This window comes from Labeo rohita, chromosome 7 (genome assembly GCF_022985175.1).
Source record: "Labeo rohita strain BAU-BD-2019 chromosome 7, IGBB_LRoh.1.0, whole genome shotgun sequence".
NCBI classification, from domain to species: Eukaryota; Metazoa; Chordata; class Actinopteri; order Cypriniformes; family Cyprinidae; genus Labeo; species Labeo rohita.
Window position 1 is genome coordinate 46,171,774 of NC_066875.1, and position 17,705 is coordinate 46,189,478.

Here is a 17,705-nt window from a genome sequence, read left to right on the forward strand (position 1 = left end):
TCAGCCCTGCTTAGCTTCAGTGGGTAGCCAGTCTTGGGCTGCAGGGTGAAATGGCTGTGGCCTATGTAGTATACTTGTTCCTGTTGCAGCAGCGCTACTGTGCTATGCTGTAGTAGAGCTGTACTGGCCAACACTGGTAAAATGACCTTACCCTCTCATCCACTGAAGTGTAATCGTGATCCATGATCCGCATGCGGTAAAACTACAACTTCCGCATTTGTCCACGTGTGTTGCCACAGTATCATAAGCGGAAACCGAGGATAGAGTAGATATTGCGTCATTAATAGGCGACAATGACCAGGGACGAGTCATTATTTAAAACTGGAATTTCTCTGGATTTACAAATCCTTGAGGTGTTTTGAGATAACGTAAATACACAACTGCATGACATATATAACTCTGTGCAAGTGGTTTTTGGACATTTTATTACAAAAATCTTACATATTGTGCCTTTAAGATCCTTTCGTTTTGATCGCTACTGTAGACAATAAGTGTTTATACCCAAACTATAAACTTCTATCCCTGTACTTCTATTATTTTAATGTCTTTAACACAGAAATAATGACTATAATGTGGTTAAAAAGACTGTTTGTGTTGCTCTTTCTGCGTTCACATTTACCCCGACCATCTGATTCATTAACATGGGCAGCGACAAAACCTGCTTCTCACGCTCCACTGACACTCGCAATGTGAAACAGTCCTAATAGACATAGTTAAATCGTTGTCATTCAGGAATAAGAGCGCGAGGGTGTTTGAATCCAGATCTCAATATTTTAAGGATTATTCGTGCGGCAGCAAAATGTTTCGCGAGGATATCGTCACGACTGGTCTCGCGAGACACATCGGATCTCGTCACATCCTAAGTGATTAGTAGTAAATCTCCATCATGTGCGTTCAGCTGGAGCGACAATGAATACGCAGAGGTGGCGCTATCAAGCTATTTTGCCACAACCACTTCTGAAACCCCTGAGGTCAGTGCGGAACTGCTCTCCACACACACACTCTGAGAAAGCAGCTGCTAATAACAGACCAAACAATAGTGGAGATGAAACGACGTGCCAGTGCACACAAACCTTAATAGAACAATAGTGTAAGAGTGTTTTTTTTTTTGAGTTGAACACTCAAATTTGTCAAACACGCTTGTGCAATTAACAACATCTGCTAAGAGGGAAGGGTCTGAAAACAACTGAGCTAGTCTTTTTTCCTCTTCCTCTTCTTCTCTTTTCATCTTTGAGCAAGTGCGTTATTTAACTCTCCCATCAGCACATATGAGAAACAAAGTATGTTTATCGGGGGTAAACTCCACGCTCTCTTATAGCCTCTATCAAAAGATGGTTTCTGTGAACTTTATTCCTGCACGCTAACGTCTACGGTGCTCGGGGTCACTGATTGAGCGACTGGATTTCTCATAAAGGGATTATGCTGTGGATATTTTTGTTCAGCATGTAAAACTTTTAAATGTTACAATATGTTATTTCATGTGAGGTTGTGAAATGCGACTTGCCTGCATTATTGTGTAATACATAATGTGCTGAAGACTATTTGTGTACCTTCTCTGCACCACACTGAATTACTAAATGTTTGATTATTTTTGTATCTGTTGTGGTGCACCTATACTGTTAGGGTTAGGGTTAGGCTAGGTCTCTCTGTGACATTTAATGTTATTTTCTTGTGTTTTGACTCCTGGTTTAGTGTATTTGGTCTAAGCATACTCTTAGGGTTGACTTGAGTCTGATGAATTGGACTTGACAAATCAGATTTTTGGCTATTATGTCTCTGGCAGTTAATTTTTGACATTTGGTTTTCAAATCTACAAAATAAATAACAAAACAGTAACACATGAAAATGAAATGGGAAAAATAACGACTTGCTCCCACCTATGCACACATTACATACACATTTGGGAATGAAAAGATGTTTTACCAAGGCTACATTTATATGATCACATGTACAGAACAATTAAAGCTGCAAGCAGTGTTGAAAGGGCTTTAGGAAAACAGTGAATGGTGAGCAATATGCATTTAAAGTGGTAAATATAGCATGACTATGCCATAGTCATTTATATGTGCCAAACTTCCTGTTGCCAGTGGGTGGCACTATCATTATAACAGAATATTGGCCTTTAGATATGTTGAGGCCAGGACTCTGAAGTTTGGGGCAGATCAGACATTGTATGGCTGAGTTATAACAACTTCCTTTCACATGGTGAAACATCGAACTTTATCAGGACACGCCATAAACACACACTTTAATGAAAACTCAAGATCTCCATAATTAAACATTGCAAAGGCCTTTACAGTAGACTGACCAAATATAAATGTTGAGGTCATTAAATCTCAATGAGGAGTCTGTTACAGAGTAAAACATGCCACTTCCTGTTGCCAGCAGGTGGCGCTATAATTATAACTGAATATGGTCATTTGTTCAGGGCAGGGCTTTTATCAAACATGTGAATTTTGGTGAAAATCGGACATTGTATGATTGAATTATAAGAACATCACAAAGGGCTTTATGCTGACCAAATTTGGTGTTGTCCCTATTAAATCTCTAGGAGTTGTTTGTTTAAATACAATGCCTGAAAATGGCAAAAACGGCACAAAACTTGAGAAAATTAAAAATAGGAGACTTCCTGTTGGGTTTCGGACTTCATATCAGGACTTTTTTTGTAGGTATGGGTGTGCTACACGTGTCTACCGAATTTCGTACTTGTGAAACATAGCTCTAGGGGCACTTCGTTGAAATTTTATAGGTGGCGATATCGAACCATTTTGCCACACCCACTTCTGAAACCCATATCAGATGTAAATTTTCACCACTTTTGGCGTGTGTGCAAAGTTTCATGAGTTTGAGCATGTTTAGGCCCTCAAAAACACGATTCATTTTGGAGAAAAAGAAGAAGAGGAAGAAACTGAGCAATTTCATTCATTAGTAGTAGTAACAATAATAATAATAATAATAATAATAATAATAATAATAATAAACAACAACAACAACAACAACTATACTAAATTGAATTTATTTATGTATTTATTTATGAGGTTCCTAAAACAATGTTTTCATACATTTTAAAAATGTAATTATTTAATATGTTTTAAAAAATATATATTTTATTATTATTATTATTATTACTACTACTATTATTATTACTATTATTACTATCATTACATCCAATTCCATGCATTGGATATCTGACATACTATGTCTGATGTTAAATTATAGTAAGTTGGATTTATAGCAAATTCAATTAGTATTCATTATTATTTTAATTAATTTATTTGTAAAATATTATGAATTATCAATGTTTATTATTATATTTTTTTATATAAATTTTTTATTTATTCTTTACACATTTTTAAATATTTCATTATTTAATACATTTTAAAAATTATATTTATATTATATATTTTATTTATTATATCCCTACAAATGATTTAAAACTATAGTCTAGTTTTAAATCATTTGTAACAATGAAAGGTTGAGCACTTTGCATTGTGGGATGTTCAACTGTATACTGCAGATTATTTGTTTCAATCAGATGCATATAAAACAGTCGAATGCTGTGCCAAAACTAGTATGAAGTACATCATTGCGAACATACCCATGAACACTTTTATTGTTGAATTTTATTCTCAGGCTTGTGGTGGACGGCCGGTGGCTCATGGGCTGCAAAAGGATTAATTAAATGCTCTTTAGGAAGGACTTTGACTATCGGTCTGTTACAGATGCTCCTTCCCAGCAACAGATCCAATAACCCTATAAACGCACGCATACAGATGCATACAGACGCAGAGCGGGTGAGCACAGGGCGTCTCTCACTGCTCAGACAGCAGGGGTGTAAGTGGATATCAGTGACGGCGCAGCGACAGCTTGCGTTAAACCCCGCGGACGCCGCTCTCATCACTGATGCTGCCGGCAGTTCTTCTTTTTCCTCTTTCTGTGTTCTGTATGCTGCATTATTCTGTTCATCCCATGCTATACTAATGCGTCACACTACACAAATTTGAATGGACTTGAATGATAATGTTAGTGTAAACTAGGAGTTCCCAAATGTTTCTGTCAGCTGAGCCCCTTAGACATAAAATATTCACTTGCAATACCCTTGATATTTTATGCTATGTATGTAATATTTAAATAATTTAATGACACATTTGTTCTGGGTTCCAGTGTCACTTAATGGTCACATGATGTGCTAGTAAACATACATTTTTAATCTTTTTTTTTTTTTTAGTAAGTGCTTTTATTTTGACTTTATAGCTGGATTTTAAAGTGGACTCAAACCTCTTTTCAGTTGTGATAGTTTGGAGGTCCACAATATGTTCTGGTGTTTTGGGGAAAAAAAGAATAAATAAAAAAAAAAAATTATAAATAAAAACGTTTTAATATACATACTATTAAACAACTATTAAATCTTTTAAACTAACATTGATTATTCATAATATTTTACAAATAAATTAAATAATGTAAATAATAATTAATACAAATTCAATCTGAGATAAATCCAACTTACTACAATAATAAAATATATAATTTTTAAAATATATTAAATTAAATACTTTAAAATGTATAAAAATAAATATTTAATATAAATGTAAAATATACATACACACACACACACACACACACACACACACACACATATACATATACATATACATATATATATATATATATATATATATATATATATATATATAAACTATAATTAAACATCAGACATAGTATGTCAGATATCCAATGCATGACCACATTTTTGATTTAATAATAATAATTGTTGAAATCTATTAAATAATTAAATAGTTTAAAATATATAAAATATTTAAAAAAAAAGAATAAATAAAGTAATATAAATCAAAATGATTATAACGATATATATATATATATATATATATATATATATATATATATATATATATATATATGAATACAACTAATAATAAATACAAATTTAATTTGAGATAAATCCAACTCACTATAAATTAAACATCAGACACAGTATGTCAGATATCCAGTGCATGACAGAATTTTTTGATTTAATAAATAAATAAATAAACAAATAGTTTACAATTGAATAATACTAATAAAAAAAAAAAGTCTACTTTTTGAGATCATAAATCTGACTCACTATAAATTAAACATCAAACATAAGAGTCAATTCATAAGAAATTCTACGCATGACAGCTGGAAAAAGCCCTGGCTTAAAAAAAAACATCTCCATTTTCCCGACACTAAAACCAAAAGCTCAGCCTCTAATGTTTTCATACGAGCACATTTGAAGTTTCAGAGAAAACAAGGACTGACTGTACAGACTCTCTTCTCCATTCACAGAGATGACAGGATGAAAAACGCTGCTTTGAAACGCAATATCGCAGAGACCACAACAGCGGCTAATTTCAGTCCGTTGTAATTCCGAGGTCAAAGCGGAGCCGTTTGATACAACAACTGAAGTTTGTCAGAATGGCAAAAGAGGGAAATATTAAACCTTCGAAAAGCTGACGGCCAGTCTTTTTAATCGGCTAATCAAAGCTAGTTTGTCTGCATTTCACCAAAGAACTACAAAGTGTTGAAAAGGTTCATGGGAGTTTGCGCCTCAATGCATTATGTAATTAACTCATTAATGGTGTTTGCCAAAGCATGTGTATCGGTGTGATCATTAGCTTAGCTAAATGTCAGGCTGTACAGGAATAAATTGTGAGTTGCTGTTAATGTAAAGCGTATTAAATCAATCGTGTAACAGACTGACTGATACTATATTAACACTAGATCCTGACAGTGACTAATAATTAATAAAAACTTGGAAAATGCATGTCAACGTGCCTAGTTAAAGTATTTAGTAGTGGACAAATACTTAAATATACACTGCTATTCAAAAGTTTGGGGTTGGTAAGATTTTTTTTAATGCTTTTGAAAGAAGTCTCTGCATTTATTTGATCAAAAACACTGTAAAAATGTGAAATATTATTACAATTTAAAATAACAGTTTGCCATTGTGATATATTGTAAAGTGTAATTTATTCCTGAGATGCAAAGATGATTTTTCAGCACCATTACTTTAGTCTTCAGTGTCACATGATCCTTCAGAAATCATCCTAATATGCTGATTTACTGCTCAAGAAAAAAAAAAGTATTATTATTGTTAATGCTTACAGTCATGGTGCTTCATATTTTTGTGGAAATGACAATTTATTTAGGATTCTTTGATAAACAGAAGTTCAAAAGTACAACATTTAATTATAATATAAATATTTTGTAACATTAAGTTTCTTTACTGTCATTTTTGATCAATTTAAAGCATTTTTGCTGAATAAAAGTATTAATTTCTGTAAAAATATATTTTTTAAAAATCTTTTGTAACATTATAAAGATATTTAATGTCACTTCTGATCAATTTAATGCATCACTGCTGTATAAAAGTATTATTTAAAAAAATAATAATAATAAAATAAACAAATAAAAACACTAACCCTAAACTTTTTAACCAAAGTGCATTATTCTGTAAAACTACCAATACTCTGGCTTGAAACAAATGTAAAGCGTATTAAATAAACAGTGTAACAGACTGACTGATACTATATTTACATTGTACGCTGGCAATGACTAATAATTAATAAAAACTAGGCACACTGACATGCATTTTCCAGGTTTAAGTATTTAGTAGTAGACAAAAACTTAAATATACACTGCTATTCAAAAGTTTGGGGTTGGTAAGATTTTTTAATGCTTTTGAAAGAAGTCTCTGCATTTATTTGATCAAAAATACAGTAAAAATTTGAAATATTATTACAATTTAAAATAACTGCTTGCTATCGTGATACCTTTTAAAGTGTAATTTATTCCTGAAATGCAAAGCTGAATTTTCAGCATCATTACTTTGTCACATGATCCTTCAGAAACCATTCTAATATGCTGATTTACTGCTCAAGAAACATTTATTATTATCAAGGTTGAAAACAGTCGCGCTGCTTCATATTTTTGTGGAAATCACAATTTATTTATAAATGTAATATTTTTACAAAATATTTTGATATATTTAATGCACCTTTGTTGAATAAAAGTAATAATTTCTTTAAAAAAAAACACTTTAAACAAAAATCTTTTGTAACACTATAAATATCTTTGTCACTTCTGATCAATTTAATGCATCATTGCTGCATTAAAAACAAAACAAAACAAAAAACAAGAGTGTATTAAACTGTAAAACTACCCATAGTCTGGCTTGAAACAAACCACCACCGTTTATTGTCCAGTTTATATCTTTTTCCCATCTGTTTTAACAACAAACACATGATTAATTTCCACTGAGGACGCAAGTAACGGTGTAGGAGGATAAGATTCATATTAACACACATGCATCTCCCTTATAAAGCAAAATGGGCATTAATAGTCAAGCGGAAGAAAATGAGGATTAGAGCGAGACACAGATGAAAAGACACACAAGAAAAGCAGCGAGCATCCTCAGAGGAAAATTAACGCAAGGGTCATGGAAAAGGTTGCGACCAGAGCAACCAAAGGGGAAGCAGAGAAAACACGGCGAGTTTAATGAGTGCAGTAAATTAGTCCCACAAACAAGCAGGCAGACAGATGCACGCAAAAAAACACACACTTTCCCGCTTTCACTTTTCTCTGGAGCAGCCACCGGTAAATATTTAATCACAGGCGATCTAATCAGATTCCCACTTTAAATGCCAACACATACCAGCACAGAAGAAACACAAGAGCGGACGGGCAACCAGACGCCCCGTAGACCGTCTCCACATCTCACCTTACCTTCTCAAGTGCGCATGCAAGAATAATCAGGAGAAACAAAGCTTTGCTATCGCATTGACTGCCATCATTGCAATTCAATTATTAGCCTAATGTTTATTAAGTGTTATAAAGATCACAATCTATCCCACAAATGTCATTTTAGACAGTTGCTGATGGTACTTTGCCCCGTCAGACTAGATTAGCACCAACTGAAGGCTCTATTAATAATGTAAGGGAATCATGTAATTGATCTTAGCCGAACACACGTTCTCCTATTGACTTTCAGGGAGAGTGGCGTTCAGACTCTCACAACAAAGCCGTTTCAAGATATATTACTGTAGTAATGCGATATTCAAGCACCAAGATTGTAATTACGTTTGGTCTAACCACGTCGAGCGGCAATTTGGTAAATTTAAATTTTCATAAACCTCCATTGACAACAGTTTTTACTTCGAAGTTGCTAGTAAAATTCACAATTACAAAGATATGGCAAGTACACACACTACCAGTCAATTTTTTTTTAACAGTAAGATAAGATTTTTAATGTTTTTTTAAAGAGAAGTGTCTTCTGCTCACCAAGCCTGCATTTATTTGATCCAAAGTACAGCAAGAACAATACAATATTTTTACTATTTAAAATAACTGTTTTCTATTTGAATATATTGTAAAATGTAATTTCTTCCTGTGATCAAAGCTGAATTTTCAGCATCATTACTCCAGTCTTCAGTGTCACACGATCCTTCAGAAATCATTCTAAGATGCTGACTTGCTGTTCAAGAAACATGTATTATTATAATCATTTTAAACATTTTGAGTACATTTTTTCAGGATTCTTTGATGAATAGAAAGATCCAAAGATCAACATTTGGAGTCAGAAATTTGTTTGGGTTTTTTTGGGAAAGAAAATTATTGGATGCTTTAAATTGATCAAAAGTGATGATAAAGACATTTATAATGTTACAAAATATTTCTATTTCAGATAAATGCTGTTCTTCTGAACTTTCTATTCATCAAAGAAACCTGAAAAAAATATACTCAGCCTGTTTTTGAGCAGCAAATCAGAATATTATAATGATTTCTGAAGGATCATGTGACACTGAAGACTGGAGTAATGATGGCAAAAATTCAGCTTTGAAATCACAGGAATAAATTTCATTTTAAAATATATTCAAATAGAAAACAGTTATTTTAAACAGTAAAATATTTCACAATTTTACTGTTTTTGCTCTACTTTGGATCAAATAAATGCAGGCTTGGTGAGCAGAAGAGACTTCTCTAAAAACATTAAAAATCTTTTGCCTGGTAGTGTACACTCAATATATTTGGTAAGAGTTGTTTATATTGTGGTCCAAACTGGTCAAAATAAATTGTTTATTAACCAGAGTTATGTTCTTCCAAGATGTAGAAATGTAGCATTGCATCACTTGCTCACCAACGGATCCTTTGTAGTGAATGGGTGCCGTCAGAATGAGAGTCCAAACAGCTGATAAAAAGTCACAATAATCCACACCACTCCAGTCCATCAACAAACATCTTGAGAAGAAAAAAAGCTGCATGTTTGTAAAAAAACAAACCCATCATTAAGACCTTTTAACCATCATTTTTGGTCAAAATATGAGTTAATAATCCATAATAATGCTGTGAAAAAGTCAATTCCCTGTTGTCCTCTCACATCAAAATCCACCAACATGTTTGTTTTGAACTGATTTGGAGTCTTCTGGCTTGTAAATGATGCATATTTCTCACCTGATTCAGACAAGACAACTTTTTCACTGGAGAAATCAATATTATGGATTTTTAGCCAGACGCAATAGTAAAAAAAAAAAAGTCTTAATGACGAATTTGTTTCTTACAAGCACACAGCCTTTGGCAAATTGTTGTGGATTACTGTGATGTTTTAATCAGCCGTTTGGACTCTCATTCTGACGGCACCCATTTACTACAGAGGATCCATTGGTGAGCAAGTGATGCATGCCAATTTCTCCAAATCTCATCTGCATCTTGAATGGCCTGAGGGTGAGCACAATTTTGTAAATTTTTATTTTTAGGACTATTCCTCTGCTGCTGAAAATAATGTTTTGGGTTCAGACTCTCATGCTCATCCAACACGCACAAGGATCTGAGCTGGTAACCTACATCTGCTAAAAGTCACTGGGATTACACAAAACCTCTGGAGACGTTAGTTTAGTGCCGTGTCACTGTCCATTGCGCACTGAATTCAAATCAGTACGCAAGTTAAATATCTTTTAAGTTATAAACTTTATTTCTATTTTTATAATCACTAAAAAAAAAAGTTTTTTTTTTTTTAAATACATGTTTTTCATTAATATTGTATCCACAACTAAGATTCAAGTTCCTGTTGCTCTTAGTTCAGATTTTATAACTATATTGCTTTATTACTCCCTCTTTGCATTCGCTCCACCAGATGATGTTGAGCCTCTAAATTAAGCGATTATCTGCTGTGCTAAAAATGATTAATCATTTTCTAAAGGGGTGAAACTGGGAACAGCAGGACAAACAGAAAAAGATAAACAAGATGAAGCTGACTAGATCAGCTCATGCCACACAAGCCTGATGTGCTAAAGACTGGTGTGGTGTTATTTGAATTGCAAAATGCACAGTCTTGATTGACAGTTTTGTATTAATGTTAACTAAAAACCTGTTAAAAGCATTCAAGCACAAAATTTTCAATTTTTCATTTTTCAAGATTTAAGAGCATTAAACCAAAAAAGGCACAATAACAGCTTTAAATCATTTCAAAACTTCCCGAACACAAAAAACACCAGCCTTTTTAAGATATTTAAGATATTCAGTGCTTAGAAACTGGAACTGGCATCATTATATTAATTCAAATTAACTAGTTGATGTCAGATGTAGATCCTGAATGAAACCGGCTGGCCTCATGGGTGAATCAGTCACTTAAAACCTGATTTAAATCACGCAGATCAATGAGATCAATATCCATAAATCAGCCACAGTAAATCAGAAACGTGAATGAGGGGACGCCGATGCGACGCGTTTGCTTTCTACTGCAAACACACCGAGAACAGATCAACGTAAATACATCTTAAAACAGTCCTTGTGGTAATATTAGGATGCAAAAGGAGACAGGTGTGCTGTCAATCCAGGCCAGCGACGGTGATAAAGCGATACGGTAGCCGGCTGTGTTCTCACCCACCTTTGTCATCTCACGCTCCCGCGACTGATGGATGGATGTAGGTTTTGATCCGCACAGTGAAACGGCGAGTCCGAACCGCTTCAGATTCGCTCGTCCTCGGTTATTGGCGCTCGCAATCAACGGACGTGAAGCGCATGAGACGCTGAGGTGCTCGGTAGGTCATCTCAGCGTTGATATCGGCGCGTCGGTTGCCGCTGTCTGTCATCAGCGTTTCACGCCACTGGCTGCACCGCGCGCTCCCTCCCTCGCGCGCCCGCGTATTCACGACGCACGCGCGTGGAAGGTGCACGAATCGGGAGCCGATAGGGTCTGCAATTAACTTTTTGGCTGTTGAGTTGAGCAAATAAATGCGGTTTTCTCGCTTTATTTGGACAAAACCCGTTCTCTCGATGATATAACAATTATTTTGACGTTTTCCCGTGTATATTTCTGGTCGAAAATTTACCATCAGTCCATGTGTGTTAAAGCAATAGCTCGTTTTTTATTCAAGTCTGTGTTGTTGCAGAGATCTCTGAACTCATAGTATATTGTTTTGTTTGCAGTGTTGGGGAGTAACTAGTTACATGTAACGGAATTACGTTATTTAATTACAAAATAAATGTAATTGTAATTAGTTACAGTTACTGAGAAAAAATATGTAATTACAGTTACTTTTGAAAAATGCCAGTGATTACAAAGGGGATTACGTCTGAATTTTTTCACACACTCACCCCCACTTACAGATTTAATTGACTTATTTTAAATTGCATTGACTGCTCTAAAACGAGACACCAATGTTTCAGGAGTTTAGGACACAGAATAGGACACGTCCTTATTTGATAACTGTTTTATTTCCTATTTGGGTTTATGCATAAACTTTAGCTTTGCGTTTGGTTAGCTAATAAAATATTAAAGCCTAATTCAATAGTATGTGGACAATTTCTTAATTCTGTCATCCTGGTATCGTGGACTTGCTCTATTTTCTTTTTTTTTTTTTTTTTTTTTTTACACTGTAATGGATTATAAGATAACTAACAAACTAGTACTACTACTTAATTATTTATGTGGTGAAATGTTGTGTAAGAAAAGTGTTATGACTGCACTGTATCCCTAAAATGTCTAGTTTGAACTTGCTGCTTGCTAGCAACTGATTTCTTCATGGAAGCTTTGTGTTCAAATAATTCAACTCAGATCAGTGTTTCGTGTCTAATAATTTTGCCACGAAACATCTAAATAATCTATCAAGCAGCTGTGTAATAAGTGAGATAATGTACATTCAGCCAGTTGTTATCACAAAATAAAGATGTATATTATCCCTTACTTATAATCTTAATTCAAGTGCTAAAGGATTTTGAAAATCTGACAGTAAACAGTGTTGAGTGCTACTGTAAGTTTAACTCTGCCTGGTTTAAATGTTTCAAAATGATTAGCAGTTGAAAATATTAGAAATTTAGAAAAGTAATCACAAAGTAATTAAAAGTAATGTTACATTACTTCAATAAAGTAATTGAAAAGTGACACTACTTATTACATTTTAAATCAAGTAACCCGTAATATGTAACCTATTACATTTCCAAAGTAACTTTCCCAACACTGTTTGTTTGTGAACACAAACGGAAATGTTTGATAAACTCTTGGACAGTGATTTTTAAAGCTCCAAAATAACAAAAAGCACTACCAATGACTCCATATGACTTTTGCGCTATATTCCAAGTCGACGCAATCATACCATGCTGTAGTTTTGTGTGAGGAACGGGCAGGGGAAAAGTCAATCTGTTACCCAGCACACCCTTATTTATATTTATAGTCAGCAACAACCGCAAAAAAACAAAACAAAAAAAAAACTAAACGTATAGCCAGATTTATAGCCAGTCGACAACAACAAAGAAAAATGTGAATATTTTTTGTTCCTTTTTTGTTATTGTTTGCTTAACAGAAGAAATGTATCACAACAGAAAAACATCTTATGCCAGTATGTGGTGGTTAAGCTGGTTTTTAAAACATTTAGTTCCAAGGTCAAGACACACCTGAACCAGCTAATTAAGCTCTTTTCTAGGCATGCTAGAAGCTTCCCGGCAGGTGTATTGAGGCAAATTAAAGCTAAACTCTACAGGACACTGGCCCTCCAGGACCGAGTTTGGGCACCCCTGATCTAGACCAACCTGAACTATACAAAACAAACTAGAAACTCAAATTAATTTTAGCTGGATTTTCCAGCAGGGGGCAGACTATAATAGACTGGTATTTAGGGGGGGAGTGGGGTAAGTTGAGCCAGTGGGTAAGTTGAGCCACCCCCAGTATCTTGGCAACTGTACACTTTTACTGTCATGTGACCATGTATTTTGGAATCACACATCAGGTGTGTTCGATTTCATCTACGGCTACAGACGGCGATCAACGAGAGTAGCCGAGAGCAGTCGCGGGCGGAACTGAAAATGGAGGCGCCAAGTCGGACAGTTTCTGCTCTCGTTAGTGAAGCTCTCATGGTGTTTGCATGTTCTATCACTGATGAAGTGAATTATATGTAATATTTATCAAATACACAGACTTTTCAAAAGCGTTTTCATGAGCAACAAAATCCCATTTCATATACTGCTTAATACAGCGCCATCTGAACAAGAATAATGATCAATATAAACATACACTATTTAAATACTAATAAAGTGGGGTTATATATGCTTTTATCAGTGTTCTATGATAAATCTGACTCAATATAACATTGCGACTACAGTAAAAAACATTTTTACTGTTCTGACTCAATATAACATTGCGACTACAGTAAAAAAAACATTTTTACTGTTCTAAAAACACCATTTTGTCAGCATTATCAGACTTGAGAATGTTAGAATAAACTCAAAACACGTGATCGTTGTCATGTGGTGAATCTGGCCATGAAACAGCCGTGTCGTCATCAGGGACACATTTAAGCTCAAACCGATGCCCAACGTTTTGCTACGGTTTCCGGGTTGAACGACATGTTTCCTGGAAACGATGTGCAACGGTGTGCAACGGAGTTTGAAATACGTTTTCTCTTGTTTGGTCGGTGTTTCAAAAATGTCAGCCCAATCAGCTGCAACATGTATGCAAACCATGTGGTATTAAAATGAGACAGCTCGCACAATGCATGCATTTATAGTAGAATTTTCGACATCCCCTATGGTGCTGTAAATAAGCTGACACAAATCTTGCTATGGCTGTTTGTTTACACACTGATGCACATACTGTGATATACAGTGGGAATTTGTAAGTAAATGTAATTAAAGTCAAAATAAATTCACAAGAGCAAGTATATTGTTTGCACGTTTATTTACATTAAAGGCAAAATAACTAAAATAATAGGAGCACAAGTATAGATTGTATAGATAACTTCTTTAAATCTATCTAATATCATCTAGTAATTGCAATGTCTTCTGGTCCATATCCTTTCCTTAGGAAGTTGTGCTAGACACTGATTAATGTAACATAAAAAATACTTTACATATTTATATATTTTGCTATTGTATCGCGGAGTGACACTTTCATAAACTTTTCTACACTCCTCTAATTTGGCTATATAATAGTAAATATTACAGTATCATAGCAGACAACACTGATCAGCAATAATGATAAGCCTAACACTCACAATAAAGATAATAAGGTCATATAAATCCTAACACAGTCTTGGAAGTGGATTATCCTTCACCTGAAATGTTTGTCTTTTCATCCTGAAATGCAAAGCAAATGTTGGATCACAATAATTAGGAACCACAGTTTTCACAAATCCCTTTACTCGACTGGGATGTTCTCTTTTATTCTGGACGGTGAGGGCAGTGACTAAAACATCGAGCGTATTTTGCAGTATTAAACATATTAGTATTTATACCGATTTCATCAGGCCCCGAAATTCTTCAAATAGAACACAATGAATGGCCCTCTCAGCTGCCATAGTTGCAACCCTTGCGTCATCAGAACAGGGTGTTCAACGCACCACCGTTGCCGTTTAAAAAACTTTTTGTCGGGGCTGAACGTAGGCCGGAGCTCTTGCAGCCGCTCTGAAGAAACTGCGGCGGCTGCTCTCGAATCGCTATCGTGGTACTTTGATGCCACACGTTAAAGTCACGAGGCGTCAGCGCTGCCTCAAGTCGGACAAAATTTCTAACCGGTATGCACTGCTTCAAGTCAGAATTTGATCGAGCTACGCAGCGCTGCGTTAAGTCGAACACACCTAGTGTTTCTGCCCAACTCTCCCCACATGGAGTTGTTTTCGTTTTTTTTTTTACAAAATGCCAGCTATAGGGCAATGTGAGCAAAATGCTGTGGGGTAAGTTGAGCCAGCACTTTAACTTATCCCACCTTAAGGCACTGAAGCAACTAAATCTCTGTGCAAGTGCACCAAATCCTTCTCTGAGCACCAGAAGATACTTTTCATCACATTATAATCAAATATATCTTTCCATCTGTAGTCCACAATGGCTGGTTCAACATTGCAGAAAAGCTACTATGTTAAGAATCTTTTGACTAAAATGTTTATTAGTTTCAATGACATTTATTCCTTCATTCTAATTACGTTTTTATTTACCTTTACACAACAAACTCTGTTTAGTCTGGTTGGTGTTCAACACATTGTTTCAGAAATGCAAACCATTAAAGATTGAAAATTAAATTTCATTTGATTGGTTTAATTTTAAGTTAAAGAAATATAATTGTTTGTGAACAGTTTTGATTAGGTTCGTTTTTTAAAAGAGGTAAATTATCTTTAAAATTTCATACGGGTTTGAATCAGATTCAGTCAGTTTACACCCAGATGGTTCATCTTACCCCCAGACTCGGGTCAACTTACCCCTAACCTGGGGCAAATTAAGCCACATGAACACTTTTTTATGAGAAGCCATATTTTTAGAATCTTTTGTCATAGATACATTCTGATCATTTAAAATAAAAGGAAACACCCTGAAATTACTTCAGATACTTTCATTGTACTTATCTTGAGGACTGCATAAGTAAAAAACAGCTCATCTTACCTCACTCTCCTTAAATCCTTTATTTTATTTAAGACATTACATTGATTGGCTTGTTCAGGTGTGTTTGATTTAGGAGCATCCTGATCAAGCACGTACCACTTTTCCATTGACATTTCCCTAATCTATAATCATAAATCACCACTCTGCACATATCTCTTATCACTTCAGACATTTGTTAGATTAGACCATAAGTGCCCTGCGAAGTGGACTTCACAGGATATTCCGCCATGATACCAGTTCAAAGGGAGCGTATATTTTCCATTTAAAGGTCATTAAAGCATGCGAGACGTGAATTTAAATTGCAATTATTTACAGATGCATTTATGTCACACTTCTCTAGTAAGTTTCGTCTGTGTATGAAGACGCTGCAGGCAAATATGTGAACGTCAAGCGACACACAAAATATGCAGAGCGGTGGTACGTGAGGACTAGAATTGAGAACCACTGATGTAGACCAACCTGAACTATACAAAACAAATGAGAAAAGAAAACTGATTTCAGCAGGATTTTCCAGCAGGGGGCAGACTATAATAGACTGGTATTTAGGGGAGAGTGGGGTAAGTTGAGCCACCCCTTGTATCTTGGCAACTGTACCCTTTTACTGTCATGTGACCATGTATTTTGGAATCACACATAATTTCTGCCCAACTGTCCCCACATCGGAGGAGCGAAAGGCGTCCATTTATTGTAAAAACTGTTGCATAACAGATGCAATGGCTGTTACATCAAAACATTTAGCAACATATAAAAACCATGCAAATTAAGCACATACCACTTTCCATTGTCATTTCCCTAATCTATCATCATAAATCAGTATTATCATCATAAATATTATCACGAGAAAAAAAAAAAACTAACTAAATGGGCACAGAAAAGAACAACAATCTATTATCCGTGTTACCTCTGATTAGAATGAACCTCTGTTATTATGACTGAATTACCTTGTCTTCACATGTAATTCTTACGTAAAGGTAACAGATCTTATTTACTAACAAACCCGATTTACTTCCTTGTTAAAGTAAATAAAAATAAAAACAAAGGCCCAAATTACATTGGAAAAATGTTCATATTGACTATTTCTACTAGAACTGGAAATTGTCAATATTAGCACAGCATTAGCATTAGAGCTACTAGAACTACACTGTAAAAAACAAAAAACAATTTGTTGAGTCAGCTTAAAGTAATTTGTTACCCTGCTGCCTTAAAATTTTAAGTTCAGTCAACTCAAATAAGTTTAGTCAACTTGAAATGTTAAGTTGTACTAAGTGACAACTTAGATATTTGTGTTTGTTAAACTTAAAAGCAAGGTAAGTAATACAGCTGCCTTAAAATTTTAAGTTGAATCAACTCAAATATTTAAGCTGTCACTTAGTATAACTTAACATTTCAAGTTGAATAAACTTTTTTTGAGTTGACTGAACTTAAAATTTTAAGGCAGCCAGATAACAAATTATTTTAAGTTGACTCAACAAATAGTTTTTTGTTTTTTTTTTACAGTGTAGAGCTATACTTTTCTCTCTCGCTTGCTTGCTTTTTTTATAGTCCACCAGATAAAAAACAGAATCTGTTGAACAAATGTTTGTTTTTTTGTTTTTTTTTGTCAAATATGGCTCCTCACCTCTGCTGTGCTTTCAGCTGTGTTTCTTATTCTCCCCCTACTGCTCATTTTCTCTCCCTTTATTTCTGCGCACTGACTTTGTCCTTGTAGGATCAAGTATCTCAGCACACACAGAGCACTGTTAACAACAATGAGGCCTGGGTGAGACTGTGTGTGTGTGTTTAAGTGCAGGCTGTCAGAAGAATAG

At 34.7% G+C, this 17,705-nt stretch overlaps 1 protein-coding gene across 1 annotated transcript in view; it reads right to left on the bottom strand.

The window, feature by feature from the left end:
- The window catches only part of gal3st3 (galactose-3-O-sulfotransferase 3), a 37,955-nt gene extending 26,799 nt beyond the window's left edge, over positions 1 to 11,156 (bottom strand). The window contains exon 1 of the mRNA XM_051114514.1: positions 10,922 to 11,156. The gene's annotated coding sequence lies outside the window, so the exon portion shown is untranslated. The remainder of the gene's footprint in view (positions 1 to 10,921) is intronic.
- Positions 11,157 to 17,705: the final 6,549 nt, after the last annotated feature.